The sequence below is a fragment of the Vicugna pacos genome, chromosome 5, assembly GCF_048564905.1.
Source record: "Vicugna pacos chromosome 5, VicPac4, whole genome shotgun sequence".
In the NCBI taxonomy this organism is placed as follows: Eukaryota; Metazoa; Chordata; class Mammalia; order Artiodactyla; family Camelidae; genus Vicugna; species Vicugna pacos.
This window is the reverse complement of record NC_132991.1, coordinates 17,574,411-17,596,131: the sequence shown is the minus strand read 5'-3', so window position 1 is coordinate 17,596,131 and position 21,721 is coordinate 17,574,411. Positions and strand designations below refer to the sequence as shown.

Here is a 21,721-nt window from a genome sequence, read left to right as displayed (position 1 = left end):
GGTCTTTCCCTTATTCAGTCAAAGGCACCCATTACTTTGGGGAATAAAAAGATAATTTCGACAAGAATGTAAATGAAAGAAAAGGTCAGTGTTCAAAAACTGACTTCCAAAGTTGGGGCCCATGAAACCCAGTGGAATAATGGGCTATTGATAGGATTTAGCAATGGCTCCTTTCTATGCATTTAAAAAGTGAGAACTATTAAAGTGTTCCCAAATTTCTGACTTGGGAAAATATGCAGATTAAGGGAGCCACCAACAGAAATGGATTATAGACGAAAGCATGTGGGGGAGAATAAAATATGTTCATATTTTACCACACTGATGAGGTAAATTATAGTGAGACTGAAGCCACAGAGAGTATGGCTTTCAAGAGTCACAGTAATGTGATACAAGATAAACCTTTGGTCTGACATTTTTAAAAAGTCTACCCAGATCATATTATCCCCTTCAAAAAAAAATCATTACCATTACTCACTCTAATTAGATATTTGGGGGGCTTGGGGTTGAGACAAAATAGGAAGAACCTCTCCTGAAAAAGCCCCACCTGAATCAGAATGTGTGATCACTGCACAACGTGGAGGAAGGGAGGGGAGGACCAGCTCTTTCTGGCTCGTGACACAACAAAGAGCTGCCGATCAACAAGAAGTTTCTAGGTTCTGACTTTTCAGAAATTATTTTTGGCAGAGTGCTTGTGTCCCCCCTCCCCAAATTCATATGTGTAAGTACTAACCCCCAGGATCTCAGAATGTATCTGTACTTGCTGATAGAGTCTTCAAGGACGTAATTAAGTTAAAACATGGTCTCTAGGTAGGTCCTAATCCACTAAGAACGGTGATGAGCCTGTAAGAAGGGATGGGGACACTGACACGTGAAAAGGGAAAGCGATGTGAAGACCTGGAGAGAAGCCAACCATCTACAAGCCAAGGAGAGCGCCCTTAGAAGAAACCAACCCTACCGACACCTGATCAGCCTCCAGAATTGTGACAAAGTGGATGTCTGTTGTGTAAGCTACATAGTCTGAGGTGCTTTGTGAAGGCAGCCCTAGCAAACTAAGAGAAATTTAATAAAGTTTTTTTTTAATTGGTGTATTCATTAGAAAAAGAGTTTTCATTTTCCAAGATGGATTTCCTTCCTTTCATAAAGAAGATCCCACACTTTGCAAGTATGGAAGTCTGTCTGTGGAAGTAGTGATTTGGTTCTTGTCATTTACCAGTTTTCACTCTCTTGTTTGTCTTCCCTGAACTGACGTTTCCTGTTGCACCAGGAGAAGGGATAAGACTTTAACCATACTAAGCACGTCCATGGAGGTGGAGGGATTAATCAAGGCTTTTGTAATTTTAAAAGGGGCTCCTAATTCTTGGAATTAGGAAGGGTGTTATGTTCCACTGATTACATATTTACTTATTTTTAATGTTATTTTTACTAATTTGTCTCCTTGGTTTAAAAAAAAGGTCATAAAAGGTACCATATGGGGACCTGGTCTAATTTGATCAATAAGATTTCTTTTTACCGAAATAGTGAAATAAGCACTACATGCTGAATCAGAAATATTTGTGTCCTGAATTTTGCATCACAATGCATTAGCATGCCCTTAGTCTCCTGGTTACTTAGTTTCATTATCGGCAAGAAAAAAGAAAAAAACCTCATCTCCTTAGCCCCCAGAGCTGTGGTACCCTTCAGGACAAGTAGAGTCATCTTTTAAATTAAAGCCCACAAGGAAGATCAATGTCTACACACAGCATGGGACTCCATCCTTCCATAGACGGTGACATGCCTTTTAATAAAACAGACATATATTTTGATTTGTATTTTTTAAAAAAAAGAGACTATGGTAATTATACCTCCTTGACATTTACAGAGTATGTTATCATTTGTAAATTACTTCACAAGTATTCAACTGCAAAGGAAATCTTTGAAACCCAAAATTATTCTCATTACTGTTACTTCCTCTGGAAATGTAAGGAAACCGCTTTACTTACAAAGTAAGGACATAAACTCTTATAAGGTAAAAACCAACAGAAAAGTACTCTTATTTCATTAGCACTTCAATTAGCACTTTAAAATAATATTACCTCAAACATTCAGAGAAGTAGAGTAATGTAATAAACAGTCCCATACTTTACTAGCAAATGCTAATATTTCCTTCATATTTCAGTAAATAAATTTAAAAAGTTACAAATTCAGGTGAATTCCCTGTCCTTGGCAATCTGAGTTCCATCTCTCCTCTCCAGACACAGCAACTATTCTGAAACTGATTTCTATTATTCTCTACCACATTTTTTATACTTTAACTAAAAATTTATATGACCATAGTAGCATTTATTGTCTCATGTTTTTAAAAGTTTTACTTAAATATTGCTTTATTGTACATATTTACTCTGGAAATTATTATTTAAATACCATTTTATTATACATATTACTTTGGAAATTATTATTTCCTTAATATTATGACTTCTAGATCTACCCATGTTGATAAATGCAGGTAATTTTTTTTATTCACTTTTATTCATGGGTAATATCCCAATATGAATATAGGGCAATTTATTTATTCATTTTCCCATTAGTACACCTTTTGGTTGTGTTTAATTTCTTGCAGTTCCACAGGATCACGCATTAATCCTCTTTTTGCACGTCTTTATGTTGTTACACATGTGTGAGCAATTTTCCCTAGTATTTTTGCCTGGAGTTTGGCCGTAAATATTCATGTAATAAAATATAGTAGATATTGTGAAATTTCTCTTTTCCTACACGCTCAAAACTCTTTGTATTATCAGAGTTACTTTTTCCAGAATGTTGAGTAAGTACATTTGGTTTTTCAGGTTACCACTGAGCTTTACTTATATTTTTCTCAAATCATTAGTGACTACTCAGATTTCCTGTCCTATGAATTAATCATTCATATTGTTTGTCCATTATGATAGGCAGACTAATGGGCCCCTCCAATGATGTCCACATTCTAGTCTCTGAAAGCTGTGAATATGTTACTTTACATGCCACAGGAAACTTTGCAAATGTGACTGACTGTTAAGGATTTTGAGAAGTAGAGATTATCGTGTATTATTCTGGTGGGCCCAATAGGAGGGAGGCAAAAGGGACAGAGACAGAGAAAGAGATATGATAGCAGAATCAGAGGCTGGGATAATGGAAGACCATGACCCAAGGACCGTAGACAGTCTCTAGAAACTGAAAAATGCAAGAAAATACATTCTCTCCTAGAACCTCTAGAAAACAACAACAACAACAAAAATTTTCATTTCAAGATTTCTTAAATTTTAGTCTTCTGACATCCAGAACTGTAAGATAATACATTTACATTGTTTTAAGACTTTTAGTTTGTTGTAATTCATTATAAAATTGGTAGGAAAATAACATATCTACCTTTCTACTGGGTTGACTTTTATTGACTCTAAGAGGTACACGTGATGATAACAGCAAATAGATATATAGAGAGAAACAGACAAATTCTATATAATAACCTGTTGTTCTTTCTATATACTATAAAGAACTTTTCCCATAATTTTATTTTTAATTTTGCTTTGTGGTACACAGTATTATAGTTTGCTTTTTCAGTCCTTTCCTTTATAGTTTGTGCTTTTTATGACACATAAAAGATTTTTCCCCTATTCCAATGTCATAAAGTTATGACCTCATATTTTTTCTTCTAGAAAACATTTATATTTCTGGTTTCTTTAGTTCACCAATCAATTTGATATATATTTTCATGTCTGGTGTTTTATAGGAAGGACTTCCTATTTTGGAGACATCAGTATTAAACATATTTGTCCTTCTTGTTTAAGCTATGTAATTCTGATTTTTTTCCTATTTTCAGTATTTTTTCTTTCAAAGAGATTTCCTCAATATTATCCTTACATTTAGTGTTAATTTTTAACATATTTTGCAATCACATTTTAATGTCTAATATTTATTTCCTACTTACTTATTTTTAATATTATCCTGCTTTTATTTCATGAATGAAATCTCTCATTTAATATCTTTGACAATATTGACTATAACTTTTTTTCCTTTGGTGATCCTTTGCACTTATGGATTAGAATGAAGTACCATAAGCAGAGACTGGAAGCTGTTTGATCACAGGTGCACTCATTGAATGGTGAACATTTCTGTTGGCTGACTATGCAGAATTCAGACAGTTTTACTGGAGACTCTCAAATGTTGGTCTCCTTCAGTCTTTACTCTCTAGCTCAACTTTCTCCTAAGATAGTAATCCTCTTATCTCTTAAGCTTGCATATAGACCAGGCTATCAGCTTTATAAAAACTGACTGGAGAAAGAGCTGTCAGGACACCCTCAAACACTAAGGATAGATTTCCCCTTAATCTGCAGGTTCACAGGATGAAGTTTCACATTTACAGAGTGTCCTGCAGGTAAATGAGTAAATTTTTGGCACACTAAACACATTTGTTCTCAGAGCTACTTACTGCCTATAATTCTTAAACTTTCCAAGAGTCTTGTATTAGTCAGAATAAATAGGCTATACCAAGGCAACAAATAAACCCTGGAATCTCGACAGCTTCATATTCTTCTTGTAAGTCCACCATCTACAATACGTGGCTCCCAAGTTCACCTTTAGGTAGAAAGACAGAGTAGGAAGATGGTCCAAGGTGACTTATGAGATTAGCCTAGAACTGACATACGTTACTTCGGCCACATTTCATTGGCCAGAGCTCAATCAAATGACTCCAATGGAACTGCAAAGAAGATGGTGAAATGCCATTTGATGTGCTCTGGAAGAGACAAAAGTGGGACAGGCAAACAGCTTTGTGCCTGAAACAGCTGTCAGGTCAGCTGACCTGCTTCGTACAGATCTTCTAACTGAATGGGCGCTTTCAGCTTTTCCCACTCTGCCAAGTAAACTACCACTCATCCATCTGTTTTCCAGCTCCCAACATTTGTTGGCATTTCTTTTTAGCTGTTATATCCTTTCCTAGTATATTTGTCCTTGAGAGTTTATGTCTTATTTATTCCTTTACTGTCATATAAGTGAGGTTTCAGAATACAAGACTAATAAATGGGTATGTTCAGTTTGCCATAATTCACCAGAAACCTAAAAATTCTTTGAAACAAAGCTTTGCTAAAGCCACATAATGATCTAATCTATAAATCAACAATTTCCTAAAGAGCTAAATCTACCCTACACATAGGAAAAATACTGATTAGAAGTAATTAAAACTGTATGAGTAAAGAATTGAACTGTGAAAGTATTTTCATTTCTCTTACTCTTGTTCTAAATTAAGTAAGATTTGTTTACAGATTTAGTACTTCCAAAATATGCCTTACAGTTAAAAAGTGATTTTTACAGAAGTAAAATTGCAACTAAGAAAGTACTTTAGCAACCTTAATAAAACTGTGGGCCATTCAAAAATCCAGGTATTCCAATTATTTAGCAAAAACACTGTTATCCATATGGTAGCAGCTTACCCAAATTACAGCATAATAACAAGGGAACAGTTAGCTGCTTCTAGAGTTTGTATATTCTAACTTGGAGAATGACGGCAAGGCCACATCATGAAAATAACACCAGGGAATAAAATGTGAATGGTGAAATGAAGAGAAGAGAACCAGAAGCTAGAAGGGCTTAAAAAGAGAATAGATTTGGGAAATCATATAGAATATATGCTATTTATTTAAATGATTGTGACTCCAAAATGGTAGAATTTTTCTGCTCTCGGTCAAACTAACACGAGTATCCAGGAAAAAATAAGAATAACAACCTTAAGAAGAAAAACATGCACATACCAAGGTTTACACGAAATCCCTGGCTGTTTTAGAATCTAGATTAAAAGTCAGCTGCCTACGACTTACACGATTCAGCAAGTAAAGACATTTGAAAAAGCCGAGTTTTTAAAAATTTTGTCTGGAAGACCATTTTGAAAATACAAGAAGTAATTTTAAATTACCAATAAACAATATTAAGGATCACTAAGAAATTTTAGCTGGAAGATTATGCATTTCCTTTTCTAAACTCCCTTCTTAGCCAAATTAACCTGAGGTAATTCATGTCTTACTGGACAAAAAAATTGTTATGTTAGGTTAGAATTTATAACTAACGGGAGCCTCTGACTGAGATACATAATCTTTTTCTGTCTAATTCTCAATAAAATGAAACTGACCTATTAAAATGCCTCTTAATTTCTTATTTTGATTTATACCATTTTAAACTATTCAACAGATAATATACCTAAAATCATGCCCTAAAGCTAAAATAGCAATATGAAGTTATATTTTAAATATGCCGTTCAGTTGCTTCTGTGCGATAGAGAGATTGTTCTATGGATTGAGACACACACGCAGATATACTGAGATAATACATTCTTGAGAAGAAATATCCTTGAGAGCGATATTGTATCAAAATGGGATGTTTTTAGTATTGCGCTCATTTCCTGTTACCAGAAAACATGATTCAACAGAGATTTAAAATGTGGTGTGAGTCTCAGAATAAAATGGGTTTTATCTTCTCCAAATTTCTTAGAGTACTAAGAGTGATATGTAGGTACATACTTGTGAATGTGAGTGTAAATGGTTAGAGATGAAAGAAATATCTGCAATCATTTGAAGGTCTTAGCTGCTGTCTTCAATTTACAGAGAAGTGAACTGATGCCCCCAAAATTATGTGATTTCCTAATGGGCAGACAGAAAAAATACAGAATGGCCATGACTAAAATTAAATTCTTCTGTCTTTTAGGCCACAGTTATGTTTACAGTTAATCCACGTGAGTGCTCTTCTTGTTACAGACTCAAATTTATAAGAACTAAAAGTTCCATTGAAAAAAGAATAGAAGCCTGTCTTGACTGCCAGGTTTGGAGAACACTTGCAGTTGCCTGACTTTGAATTTCTCCGACCACCATTATTCCCCAAGATATTCAGAAGAATAAAACAAACCACACACTACCTTGTATTCACCATCAGTGGAGACAGAGAACACACACACACACATCCCCCCTTCAAATTGCAAATTAAGTAGAATAAAATTTCTAACATTATCCACTGACCATCCTCAGATGCAACTTACTGGGTGTGAAAACTAGAGGAAGGGCGTCCTAAGAGATTGCATAAAAAGACTACAGAGGAGTTAAGATGTAGATTAAACACAGACAAATCTTTTCCAGAAAAAATAAGTTTACCAATAACTTCAAAACAGAGAATACAGGTCAGAACTTGATAGTTCACAGCACAGACACAGATGAGGGCATGAAAAGTGTGCGGGGCTGGATGAAGTCCTGGAGAAGCATCCCTTTGGAGGAGAATCACGCAGAGAGAGAACGGCTAGTAGCCCCAGAGATGAGGCACTGAAGGAAAAGAAGGAAACGGGAGGAAATTAAGGATCCCACAAAAACAAAGGAGGAGCAGGACACATCAATCTTTCCCCACCACCACTACTGGCAATAATATCCATAAATGTATCATCACAAAAGATGGCAGAACTCACAGGAGAGAGTTTTTTAAATATGAACTGTGTTCAAGAAATGAATAAAAACAGAAATAAAGCAGACTACATCTGTTCAAAACTAGAATATAAAGTCAGAAAATGTGACAGATTTTCTGCTGGTAAGAAGTTTCCTCCATACAAGCAGAAATGAAGTAGAAAAATACTGTCATTCCACATATGAAATTGCAGTAAATATCCTCAAACATTTAAAAATATTTTTTTAAAAACCCTAAACTGAATCAGAATGCAAAAAACAAGACCACAATGGACATAAAACAAGAAGATATAAAATGAGAATTGGCTGAACTCAGGAAGAACATAGTTGGAAAAAAATCATTTCAAAAGTGAATACTGAATTAAAGATGCCCAAGAAAGAACAGATTAAAATGAAAACATAATGTAGGGTATTGAAGGAAAAGGAAAGAAAACCCAAAAAGATATAAGATGAGAGATACTGGGTCAGAGAAAGTAGGAAAGTAGGAAGGGAAGTCCAACATATATGTATTAGGTGTCCTTGTGGGGAAAAAAATTAATACACTGGAAAAAAACAATGTTTACAAATATAATCCCTCAAAAGACCTTTCCAAAAATAAAGAATATCTAAATCAACACATTGAAAGGACCCACTGGATACAATGGAAATCTGTCTCAACTCTGAGACACATGCTAGTAAAATTATTAGACTTTAAAGATAAAGAAATGCAATCAGGTTTTCAGGCAAAAATAAATAAATAAATAAATAAATAGCTAACTAACTAACTTACTTACTTACAAATACCAAAAAATTAACTAGCAACAGACTTCACAAAAACAATATGTAAATCAAGGCCTCAGTGGAGTAGCAATATTCAAGGAAAGTGAGGAGAAAATGTGAACTAAGAATATTTTATCCTGCAAAGCTATTCTTCACACAGTTTTTAATCCATCCAATTGAGGAAACCGTGTACCTTGTGACTTTCCATAGGAACCTACTGGATGTTGAACCTCATTAAACCAAAGACAACCTGGAAAGCTGGAGCAGAAGAACTGAATTTAAGCATTTCATATATAATAACTGTAAATCTGAGACTACAATGAGGGTGGGGTCATGGGTAGAAAAATAATATATAAATATTATTTACTCTGACAAGTAGAAAGAATTCACCTAAAAGATGGAAGGATGAGAAAAAGTAAAAAAGGGAAAGTAAAATAAATTAAAAGTCTTAGGTGAGAGTCATTTAAAACTGATAAAACACATAGTAACAGATTAGATTAGAAACATGGGAGTGAAGAGCAGTATAAAATGTGTAAAGGGAAACACTAAAATAAAAATGCAAACAGTCCTAAATACCAAAAAATATATTTGAAAGTAAAAAATATCACCAAATAAAAAACACAGTAGACATGATGCAATTCTACCTAAGCTAATATGACAAAAATGAGACAAAATGTAAGTGCACAACTGTGAATAAGCTTAATTCATTTGTTAAAAGAAATTTGTTTACATTGACTCACGAACCAAAATCCAACTCCACGGTGATGCTGAATATGAAACACTCATAAAATGTGATGATATTTAAAAGGCTACAAGTAAAAGGACAGAAAAATATTTTTCGGGAAATTGAAATAGTAAGAATGCACATGCTGCAATCCTAATATCAGAAAATGTAAAATTAGCCAAAAAGATTAGAAAAGATTAATAAGGATACTTTATAATGCTAAAAGCTACACTCCACAATGAAACTACAGGAGTTTTGATACCTGTGTGTCAAATAATACCAGCAATCATGTATAAGAAGATGCAGGAGAAAAAAATAGAAACATACTAATAATAGGAGAATTTAACAACCATTTTCAGTATAAGTCAGGTCTAGCAGACAAAATATAAGGAAAGATATAAAAAAAAACCTAAAGTGTATAATCAATAAGTAAAATATATATTAAACAACTCACACCAGTAATAGAGAATATACTCCTTAGGTAAACAAAGAACATTCATAAAGACTGATTACTCAGTAGAAACATTACAAACAGCAATATGCTTACAATGCAATAAAACTAGAAATTAAAAATAAAACAAACAAACAAAAAAATGAAAAAGGCCTTCATATCTGGAAATTAAAATATCTTGCATCAAACACATCTTTGGTGAAAGGGGAAATACAACAAAAATGTAAAATTTTTTAAATAAAATAATGATAAATAAAAATGCTACATGTTCAGAATCTATGGGATCCATTAAAAGCAGTGATCAGAGAAAACCCAAACATGTATGCCAGCATGAATGAAGATAAATTAATTAAATAGCCTATCTAAAAACCTAGCCATAGAACAAAAATAAACACAAAGGAAATGTGAGGAAATAGGTAATGAAGAAAAATGTAGAAATTAATGAAGTAGACAACATAAAATATAGACCAAATTAATAAAAGAAAATCCTGTTTTTCAATCAACCAAATATACAAACTATTATTTTAAACAATAACTGAAAAGAGAAAGCACACGTGTATAAAAATATAAATGGCACAAGATAAATAACTCAATACAGAATATGTATCTATATAAATTAATTTGAACATCTAGGGGAAATGAGTTATTTCTCTTAAGAATATAGTCTATCAAAACCATTCCTAGTATGAACAGACTAGACTCCATAGAAAAAAAAAAGTTTTCAAAGAAATACCTCACAATAAAGCATCAGGTCCATCAGGACTAGATGGTCCCAAAGCTATATAAATAATTCATAACATGGAAAACTTTCACATTAATTTTATGAAACAAGTATAGTACCTCAACCAGCTAAAAAGAGCAAAAAGAAGAAAATGACAAATTGGAGTATATACTACAAATGCAAAATGGGTTCAATATTCAAAAATATATTGATAAAATTCACCATAGTAATAGGTTCAAGGAAAAATATCCTATCATCTGCAAAGACATTGAAAAAGCCTTTGACAGAGTTCAATACCCACTCCTAATACAAACTCTTGACAAAAACAGGAATGGATGGATACAGATTGGTGATTGCCGGAGGTGGGAATTGGATGGAGAGGGGTGCAGAGAAATGGGTGAAGGAAGTTAAAAAGTACATTCAGTTTTAAAATAAGTAAGAATGGAGATATAATGTACAGCATGGTGACTATAGTTAATAATAATACTGTATGGAATATCTGAAAATATCTAAGAGGGTAGATCTTAAAAGTTCTCATTACAGGAAAAAAATATTTTTGTAACTATGTATGGTGGTAGATGTCAACTAGACTTATTGTGGTGATTATTTTGCAATATCTACAAACACTGAATCATTACATTGCAAACCTGAAACTAATATAATGCTATGTATCAGATATATCTCAATATTAAAAAGATAAAAGGACATTAAAAGAGATGTTAGTTCTTTCTATGTTAATTTATACATTTGATGTAATCACAAAAATTCCAATGAGCAGGTTTTATTAAGCTAGACAAATTAATCATAATCTTGTAAGGAATGATTACCTTTCAAGAAAGCTAGGAAATACAGAAAAAGAATAGTTATGAAAAGGACTACCCAATCAGATATTAAATTATGTTAGCAAAGTGCTTCTAATTAAAATACTGGGGGTCTGACTCATGAATAGACAAAGAGAACAGAATTTCAGAAAGAGATCCAACTGTATGTAGAAATGTAATACATGATAAAGATGGTATCTAATTACAGGGTCAAAGAGTGAGTCTTTTTTCTTTATAAATGGCACTGGAACACTGGGAAGACTTTTGGGAAAAGATAAAATTAGATCCATTCCTCATACCATGTATAAGAACATAGTGTAAAGTGATCAAAGATTCAAATAATGAAAACAAAATTAGGCACACACTAGGAGAGACCATGGGTACATTTAGACTGGGTGAGGGAAAGGCCATGACTAAATTTCCAAATGCAATAACTTATAGAGACAGACCACTATGGCTAATTAGAATTTTTTTTTAAACTTCTGCATAACAAAAATTACCATAAGCAAAGTCAAAACACAAACTGCCAACTAAGAGACAATGGGAGAACACCTGTCCCAGACAGAGGGCTGATATCTCTGACTACAAAGATTTGGAAATGAGAGCAAAGACAAAACTTCCTAAAGAAATACAGGCAAACAACACAAACAGACAATTAGCATAATGAACTAGAAACATGGCCCCTAAATATATGGGCAAAGGTTCAAATTCACACATATTAAGAGAACTGCAATTATAATTCCATTCCTCATATTTCAGATTGGCAAAAATTTCAAAAGCTTGAAAATATCCTTCTCTTTGTTAGTCTAGTGATGGGAATGCAAGATGGTACCACTCCCATGAAGGAGAATTTGGCAATATCTAACAAAACTTATATGTATTTATTCTTTTACCCAGCAATCACACTTCTACGAATTTATCCTGAAGATATACCTGCAACAGTATCAAAATATATGATCCAAAGTTTATTTACTGAAGAATCATTAGTAACTGAAAAATACTGGAAAATATCAAAATGGTCAGGCACAGGAGTTTGTTCAAAGAAACTATGGTGTACACAATCAATGAAGTAGTATGCAAATTTAAAAAAAATGAAAAAGACCTTAAATAACTGATGTGGAACAATTTCCAGGAAATAATATTGAGTGCAAAAAATGCAACAGAGTTCATATAGTACACTTCCCTTTGTGTAAGAAAGAAGAGAAAATATAAATAAACTCAAGGAGGATAAACTGGAGACAGGAAATCTCATTATCTACAAGCAGTGGAATGAAATACATAGGATGAAAGTATTCAGTGGGGAGTAAAGCTTCTCTGCATTTAACTTAATATATACTTTTGGCTTTTGGAAACATGCTAATATATAATGTATTTAAATTCATAAAGATGAGGAGGGGGAAATAAAATCTAAAACTTAAACAAAATGGAAAAAAACACAGAACAAAAAGTTCTCCATTCCCATGTCAAGCAACACATCCAAAGCAACAAAATATTCTCTACTGCTTTCAAAGAACAAAGTATGAAAATAACTTTTTTGTTTGCGGTCTGCATTCGTTTATGTTTTGGGAGTTACAGGAATAGAACATTTCTTTCCAAATCTACTCTAGGGATAGAGATAAAAATCAAACAAAGAAAGTAACAATAATATTTGAACTTTGGAAATGATATTTCTTTTATAGTCTTAAGTTTTATTATCCCTTAGAAACTCCTTTCAGGGAAAATCATAGGGTATTTATTTAACTATAGTGGTCAGAAAATTTAAGGTATGCCTAACAAGTACCAAATGATTATAACTCTTAAAAGACTGCCCACATCGAATGTCCCTCTATGTTAAAATAGAAGTAAAACTCATTCCTCTCAATTTTATGCACCAAAACAATAAATATGAATCACTTTCCTACTCATATTAACAGACTGCCTAGTCCACAGCTCAGATTTCTTAACTCAGATGTACTTCTACTTAAAAACAAACAAACAAACAAACAAAATGACAGAAAACCAAAAACTGAATAGAGACAACTACTTCATTTCATGGAGTTAAGGCAATGTAAAAGTTCAGTAAGTGCATCACTGATGTCTCAGAAAAAGAATGGCTAACAGGCTGTAGGACAGCTATTTTTAAATGTAATGATGGAACCTCAGAGAAACTCCTGTCAAAATAAAAGAAAAAATAGGATATGCAATGAGACAATTAAAAACAAAAGATCTTTAAACCCAAGAGGCAAATCAATGATGAGAGAGCAGACAGGCAACAAGGGCAATCCAACTGCCTACCATGTTACAAATACAACCGTGAAGGGAAAATTGCTTGAGGTGATTATCAAAAGTTACAGGAATCAATGAGAGAACTGGTAAAGGGCATTAATTAAAGCTCTGTGGTGTCCTAGACTGAGAAAGTGACTTTCCAGCAAGGCACAAGCGGGAGCTTGCACATAGTGGTAAAGAAGAGATCCTCCTATTTTATATGCTAGGACAACCAGCCATTGCCTAATAAACCCAAGTGCCACTTGTGTCTACAGCATCACAGAGTTCACCAAAAGGAAAGTGATCTAAAGGAGACAAGTACAGAATAAACGGAATCTGTACTTCAGGACAATTTCTATTTATTAAGGGAAACTTTAATTTCATCCTCGAAGTCAACAGTCACACAAAAAATGACAACGTTGTCTTGAACGCGTCAGAGCCACAAAAAGAAAAATGCATAGTATTTAGAGATGTATTTGAGTCTTTTCAGCAAAAACCCCGGTGGACTCTGTTCACATAGTTCATCAGGTTTGATAGAAGTAAGACAATACAGTCAACAACTCAACCTCACAGCTGTCAGTGGTAATGTTTCTGTTTATGCAGTGGAAGGTAGATAAACAAGAATGTCCCCCATTGCACACCATGTTCCTAGTAACCCAATAATTTCATGATAGTTTATGAGTCACTGTATAATGCTCTGATGACTAAATGGAATAAACAGTATAGGTTTCATGGAATAATGTTTTTAAAAAGTTGACCTGGTTAGACATGCTGCCTAGTACTCAAAAGAGAACAGAGTGACTTCTGGTGTCCATCCCAGCATCTAAGCAGCTTGGAACGTGTCACTTCAGTCCTCACAACAAGACTGAACAAACCGAAAATCAACAACGTTTCTTAGATCCACCAGAGAATTGTAGTCACAGGGCAAATGGCTGCCCCACAAACTGGAGAGACAAAGGTCGATACGGAGTATCACAAATTACTACTAGAGGAGCAGCCCAGGTGCACAGACTGCCGCTGGAGCCAGTGCCAGCGTTGGAAAGCTGAAACTGTAACTGACAAACTACTGGTGGTTCAGTATGGACAAGCTTTTTAGTTAAAAAAAAACTCCATGAGGGGGCAGTCCTAGTAGAGATTCCACATTTTTGTAGGTTTCACTGCCAAAAGTCTTACCACGTTCTGACAGTCAGAGAAAAATCTCCTCATGCTTCCAACAAGGGAAGGGAAAAGTAGCCATTTTGTAATACACCTTTCTCAAAACTCTTCTCAAAAAGGTCTGCCCTCACAGGAAACGATTTTGCCAAAGCCTAACCAACTGGGATTTCACCAGAGCCTAACTGACCTGGGGGAAGGAAAATCCCCAACTCCAGCCCCCTCTAGCCTTCCTGTACTACCCAGCTGAGGAGGAGGGCCTGAGGAGTGTTTGTGAAGGCCATTCTGCAGGGGCAGAGGTTCAGTAAGAGACTAAGACCTCATTATACGGCTATAAAACATTTCTCCTCTCCTCAAAACCTGATGTATCATCAGTACGGCTCCTGCATAATAACAGAAAATTACAACAGAAAGAACTGCATGTCTCAGATGTTGTTTAGGAAGAATCCTCTAAGGAAACCGAAGACAAGGAGGAAAGGGAGAAGAAAACAAAATCGGACACCAGGGACAATTTTAGCCTTTGATACCTTCAGCTACAGCAAACACAGCCTAACTCCTAACTAAATAAACACAAAACTTCACACTAAAAGCCTATTTATCTCCATCCCTTTTACCCAGTACATTATGCCCAGCGTTCAACAAAGGAACAAGGCACACTAAAAGACAAAACACACAGTTTGAAAAGACATAGGCAGCATCAAATTCAGGCTCAGATATAGCAGACATTTTGGCATTATCACACTGAGAATTTAAAGCAACTATGATTAAAATGCTAGAGGTTCTAATGTAAAAAATAGACAATATGCGACCAAAGATGGGTATTATCAGCAGAGAGACAAAAATTCTATGAAAGAATCAAAAAGAAATGGTAGAAATCAGAAACACTGAAACAGTGTTTGGGCTTAAATAGACTTTGATGGGCTTATCAATAGACTGGACAGAGTCAAGGGAAGAATCACTGAGCTTGAAAAAAATGTCAATAGAAACCTACAAAACTAGATAAACAACAAGTTTCTTCTGTATAGCACAGGGAACTATATTCAGTATCTTTTATAATGATATAATGAAAGAGAATATGAAAACAAATATATGTATGTTCATGTATGACTGAAGCATTATGCTGTACACCAGAAATTGACCTAACATTGTAAACTGACTATACTTCCATAAAAACAATAAAATAAAATAAAAAAGAAACTTCCAAAATGAAAATGTAAGGGAAAAAAGAATAAAAAAGATATAACAGAATATCCGAGATCTATAGGACACTTACAAATGGTGTAACATCTATGTGATGGGAATATCAGAAGGAAAAAAAAGGAAAAAGAAAAAGAAGCAGAAGAGTTGTTTGAAGTAAAATTATGAGTCAGATTTTTCCAAATAAAAGACAACCAAACCACACATCCAGGATACTCAGGCAACACAAGACATAGGATAAATACACATGCCAAAAAACAAACAAATAAACAAAAAAACTACACCTGGGTATACCATACTCTAACTGCAGAAAATCAAATACAAAAAGATAATCTTGAAAGGAACTAGGGGCATGATGAGAGGCGGAGAAATACCTAACCTAAGGAGGAACAAGGATAAGAATTACATCAGATTTCTTTTTTCAGAATTATTCCAGCAAAATGAGAGTGGAGTGCTAGAAGGAAAATTACCACCAACCTAAATTCTGTGTTCGGTGAAATTACCTTTCGAAAGTTGAGAAATAAAGACTTTTTCTTAAAAATTGAAGGAATTTTCACCAGGGGCCATGCCTTGCAAGAAATACTAAAAGAAGTTCTTAGAGGAAAGAAAATGATATAGCTCATGAGGATGTATTTAAGATCAAAGATGAAGATTTTTTAGAAGTTAGTAATGAAAGTAATTAAATTTAAAGACTCCTAAAAGTTACATGTGGTGTCTGTGTAGATATGTAACCATAGGAGATAAGAATATCTGTATAATGAAATATAATAAAATACTAGCATTTGAATTTATTGTAAAAGAGATTAAAGTTTGAAACATTGTTTGAAATTAGTTGTAATTATTTCAACTAATCAGTGTCCTACTCTGCATATATAGCCTGGCCAATCTGACAGTCTCTAACTTGTTTTGTGGTATTTTAAATAGTAGGTAATGTGTTAAAATTCCAGGCATACTTATCTCATGTTTGAATAAAACTCCTAGGGAAACTGAAAAAAAAAAAAAAAAGATCATTTAAAAATCGAAATGGAGTAACTGTGGTTCCAGCATCCAAAATGGAGCTGAGTGGCCATTAAGGATGTGGTTCCAGACACATCCCTGCACGACTTGAATTTTCTGAAGTGTATCAAACTCAAAGATACCACCGGTCATTTTCAAAACAGTATCTGCTAGCAGTTGCCAGCTGCAACCTTACGGACTCAAGGCCTTTCCTTGTAACTATGCAACCATTTTCAGACCCCAACCAATCCTTACTTATTAAGCACCCGACTTCTTTTGCCAGTTCCAATCCTAATTCTTGAAAAGCAATTTATGTAACTTCGTGGTTGTTGTCTATATAAACCTCTCCCATTTTGTGGTCCAGTGGAACATAATTTAAGTGCTTCTTGAATGTTTGTCTCCTGGGCTGTAGTCCTCAGATTGGCTCGAATAAAACTCTCTTCTATTCCTTACTATAGACTGTTTATTTATTATTTGTGTTCACACTCAGCAACTTGGACTTACATAGAGGAAAAGGAATAAATGAAGGTAAAATAAATCATTTTATTTTTCTTATTCATAACTGATTAATAGGTAATATTTGTTAGAAATTAAGTATAATAACAATGCACTTGTTAAAATTATTATAATAACTATGTATTTGGTGGTTACAGGTTATGGTTAAGTGAAATTAATGACAGCAATGTCATAAGGGATGAGAAAAAGGGACTGGGAATACTCTACTATAAGGTGCTTGTAGTACACGTGAAGTGGTATAGTGTCATTTGAAAGTGACTTGATTTAGTTGTAAATATACATTGCAAACTCTAGGACAATCTTGAGAAAGGTTAAAAATGGTATAATTTATACACTAAAAGAGGAGACAAAATGGCATAATATAAAATGCTCAACTAAAATCAGAAGATGGATAAACAGAGGAAATTTAAAAAGTGGAATAAAGAACAAGGGCAGAGAACAGAAAAAATAATAAGTGTGGTAACATTAATCTAATTACAGCAATGATCATTTTAAATGTCAATAATATAAATATACCAATTAAAAGACTGAGACTGTCAAGAGTGGATAAACAAACATGATCCAACTACATGTTATCTATAGGAAACTCACTTTAAATATAAAGACAGAAATATGAAATAGTAGAGGCATAGAGAAAGATATATCATGCTAACAGTAATCAAAAGGAAGCTGGAATAATTATACTAATCCCAGACAAAGCAGATTTCAGAGCAAGGAAAATGATCAGGAATAAAGAGAGGCATTACATAACTATAAAGGGGTGAGTTCTCCAAGAAGACATAGCAATCCTTGATATGTGTGCACCTAACAACAGAGCATCAAAATATGTGAGGCAAAAACTGAGAACCGCAAAGAAAAACAGCGAACCCACTATCATAGTTGGAGATTTCAACAGCCCTCTACCAGTAATGGACAGATACAGCAGGCAGAAAATCAGTAAGGACATAGGTGAACTGAACAGCACCATCAATCAACTGAATAAAACTGACATTTATAGACTATTTCATCCAACAATAGCAGAATGCACATTCTTCTCAAACGTATACAGAACATTCACCAAGGCTGACCACACTGCTGGGCTGTAAAACACACCTTACCAAATCTAAAAGAATAGAAATCATAAAAAGTGTGCTCTCAGGACACAATGGAATTAAACTATAGGTCAATACAAGAAAGATGGCTGGGGAAACCCCAAATACTTGTATATTAAAACAGAACACTTCTAAGAAATACATGGGCAAAGAAGAACTCTCAAGAAAAATTAAACAGTAGTTTAATTAAATCAAAATAAAAACATAACTTATTAAAATTTGTGGGATGCACTGAAAGCAGTGCTTAGAGGGAAATTTATGGCATTGAATTCACATATTAAAACAGAATTATCTAAAATCAATAACCTAAACATCCACCTTAGAAAAACTAGAAGATCAAATTATATCTAAAGTAAGCAGAATGAAAATAATGAAAATTAGAGTTGGAATCAATAAAATTAGAAACAGAAAATCAATAGAGAAAATATCTGAAGCCAAAAGTTGGTTCTTTGAAAAGTTCAATAAAATTGATTGGCTTCTAGACAAGATAACAAAGGGGGGAAAAAAAAGGTGAGAACACAAAGCACCAATATCAGTAACTAACAAGGGTCACCACTATCACTAATGATCCCATGGACATTGAAAGATAACAAAGGAATATTATGAACAAGTTTATACCCACTAATTTGATAAGTTAGATGGATAGACCAAGTCCTTAAAAGACAAAATCTGCTAAAACTCACATAAGAAAAATTCTATAATCTGTATAGATTTATATATATATATTTAAGAAATATAATCAATGATTAATAACCTACAAAAGCAGAAAGTACCAGGCCCAGATGAATTGAATTCTACCAAATATTTGAGGAAAAAATTATATCACTATATCAATTCTTGACAATCTATTTCTAAATATCAAAGTAAAGGATACACTTCCCAACTCATTCCATGAGGCCAGCATTACCTTAGTACTAAAAATAAAGACATGATTAAAAAGGAAGACCAAAATCAATATCTAGCATGAACATATATGCAAAAATTCTCAAGAAAATATTAGCAGATAATATTCAATGATATATAAAAAGACTAATACATCATAACCAAGAATGATTAATTCCAGGTATGCAAAGCAGGTTCAACATTTGAAAATTAATCTATCCTAACAATAGATTAAGTTAAAAAAGTCATATGATTATATTCATATATGCAGAAAAAGCACTTGACAAAAAGTGACACCTCTGCATGATAAAAATTCTCAGCAAATTAGGAAGAGAGGGGGACTTCTTCAACTTGATAAAGAACACGTACAAAAAACGTACAGTTAGCATCATACTTAATGGTAAGAATCAGGTGCTGTCCTGCTAAGAATAGCAACAAGGCAAGAATGTCCCTTCTCACCACTCCTATTTGGTTTATACTGGAAATTCTAGATAAAGCAATAAGGCAAGACAAAGAGATAAAAGGTGTGCATATTGAAAAGGAAGAAATAAAACTGTCTTTGTTTGCAAATGATATGCTTATCTACACAGATAATTTCAAAGAATCAACAACAGCAGTAATAATAAAAAAAACCCTCCTGGAACTAATAAGAAATTATAGCAAGGTTGAAGAATACAAAGTTAATATACAAAAGTCAGTTGTTTTCTTGTATATCAGCAACGAATATTAGAATTTGACAGTAAAAACACAATACATTTATATTAGCACCAATAATACATAAAATACTTAAGTATAAATCTAACAAAATACGTGCAAGGCCTATAAGAGAAAAAAGCATAAACCTCTGATGAAAGAAATCAAGGATGATTTAAATATATGGAGAAATATACCATGTACATGAATAGGAAGACTCAGAATTACCCAGATGTTAGTTCTTCCCAAATTAATCTATATATTACAAGTATTCCCAATCAGAATCCTGGCAAAAATTGTTCTATGGATATCAACAAATTGATCCTGAAGTTTATATGGAAAGGCAAAAGATTCAGAACAGTTAACACACTATTAAAAACAAACAAATTCTGAGGACTGACACTACTTATCTTAAAGACATACTATAAAGCTTCAATATTTAAGACAGTGCTATTGGCAAAGAATAGATAAAAAGGACAATGGGATAAAGACAGAGGGCCCAGAAATAGATCGACAAAAATACAGTCAACTGATCTTTGACAAAGGAGCAAAGATAATTCAATGAAGAAAAGACAGTCTTTTGAAAACGGTGTTAGAACAACTGAACATGCAAAAACAATGAATCTGACACAGACCATAAGAACTTTCAGAAAAATGAACTCAAAATGGATCACAGACCTAAATATAAATGCAAAACTCTAAAGCTACTGGAAGGTAACAATGGAGAAAATCTAGCTGATCTTGGGTTTGGTGATTTTTTTAAGATATAATACCAAAGAATGATCCATGAAAGAAATATTGATACACTGAACTTCATTAAGATAAAAAAAACTTCTCTGTCAAAGACACTGTTAAGAGAATGAAAAGGCAGGTCACAGACTAAAAGAAAATATTTGCAAAACAACTATCTGACAAAGGATTGGTATCCAAAATATACAAAGAACTCTAAAACTCAACAATAAGAAAAAATAAATTAAAAAATAGGCAAAAGGTCTGAATAGACACTTCACCAAGGAAGACAGATAGATGGAAATTAAGCATATGAAAAGATGCTAAACATCATATGTCATTAAGGAATTGCAAATTAAAACAAGATACCACTACACACCTATTAAAAGAACTAGAATCCAAAACACTGTTAACACCAAGTGCTGGCCAGGATGTGATGAAAAATGAACTCCCACGGTGGCTGTGATATAGCCACTTTTGAAGAGAGTTTGGCAGTTTCTTACAAAACTAAAAATAAATTTATCGTAGTATCCAGGAATAGGGCCTGTTGGTATTTATGCAAATCAGTTGAAAAAGTATGTCCACATAAAAATCTGCACCTAGATGTTTATAGCAGCGTAAACTGGCAAAATTTGGGAGTGACAGTAAAAAGATCACTGGTTGCCAGGGGTTTGGAAGAGGAAGGGTGGTATCACTTGGTGGAGCACAGAGCAGTCTTAGAGCAGTGAAATCATGTATGACACAGTACTGGTGGGCACATGCCATCACACATTCGTCCAAACCTACAGAATGTACACCACCAACAGTGAACTCTAACGTAAATTAGGGGCTACAGTAATGTATCAGTATTGGCTCATCCACTGCATTTACATGGTACATCCACATGTACGGCACAACTTGTACTAATGTAACGCAAAATGGCTATGAAGCTGTGTATGTATGAGGGAGAGGAATGAGGAGATACATGGGAACACTGTATCTTCTGCTCCATTCTTCTGCAAACCTAAAATCACTCTAAAAAACAAACCGCTGATTTAAAAACATAGTACATGGCAAAAACAAAAACAAGCAAACTAAAAGTGGAGACATTCTATGTAATATTCCTGTATGGACTATTAAGAAACAATGTTTGTACAGAATCCCACATACATATTCAAACAATAATCACCCAAATCATCTGTGTAATCTTTTGGGGTTCACCGAGGCAGGCAATAAAAGGGCAGAAAACTACTCTTCAATGGACTTGCCAAGTTATACAGTATAAATCAGAATGAAACATCAAAGGTAAAATATGCTCATTTAT

General features: G+C 33.8%; 1 protein-coding gene across 6 annotated transcripts in view; it reads right to left on the bottom strand.

Annotated features, from left to right (window-relative positions):
- THSD7B (thrombospondin type 1 domain containing 7B) overlaps positions 1-21,721 on the bottom strand; it is a 760,456-nt gene that overhangs the window by 480,879 nt on the left and 257,856 nt on the right. The gene's annotated exons all lie outside the window — the stretch shown is intronic.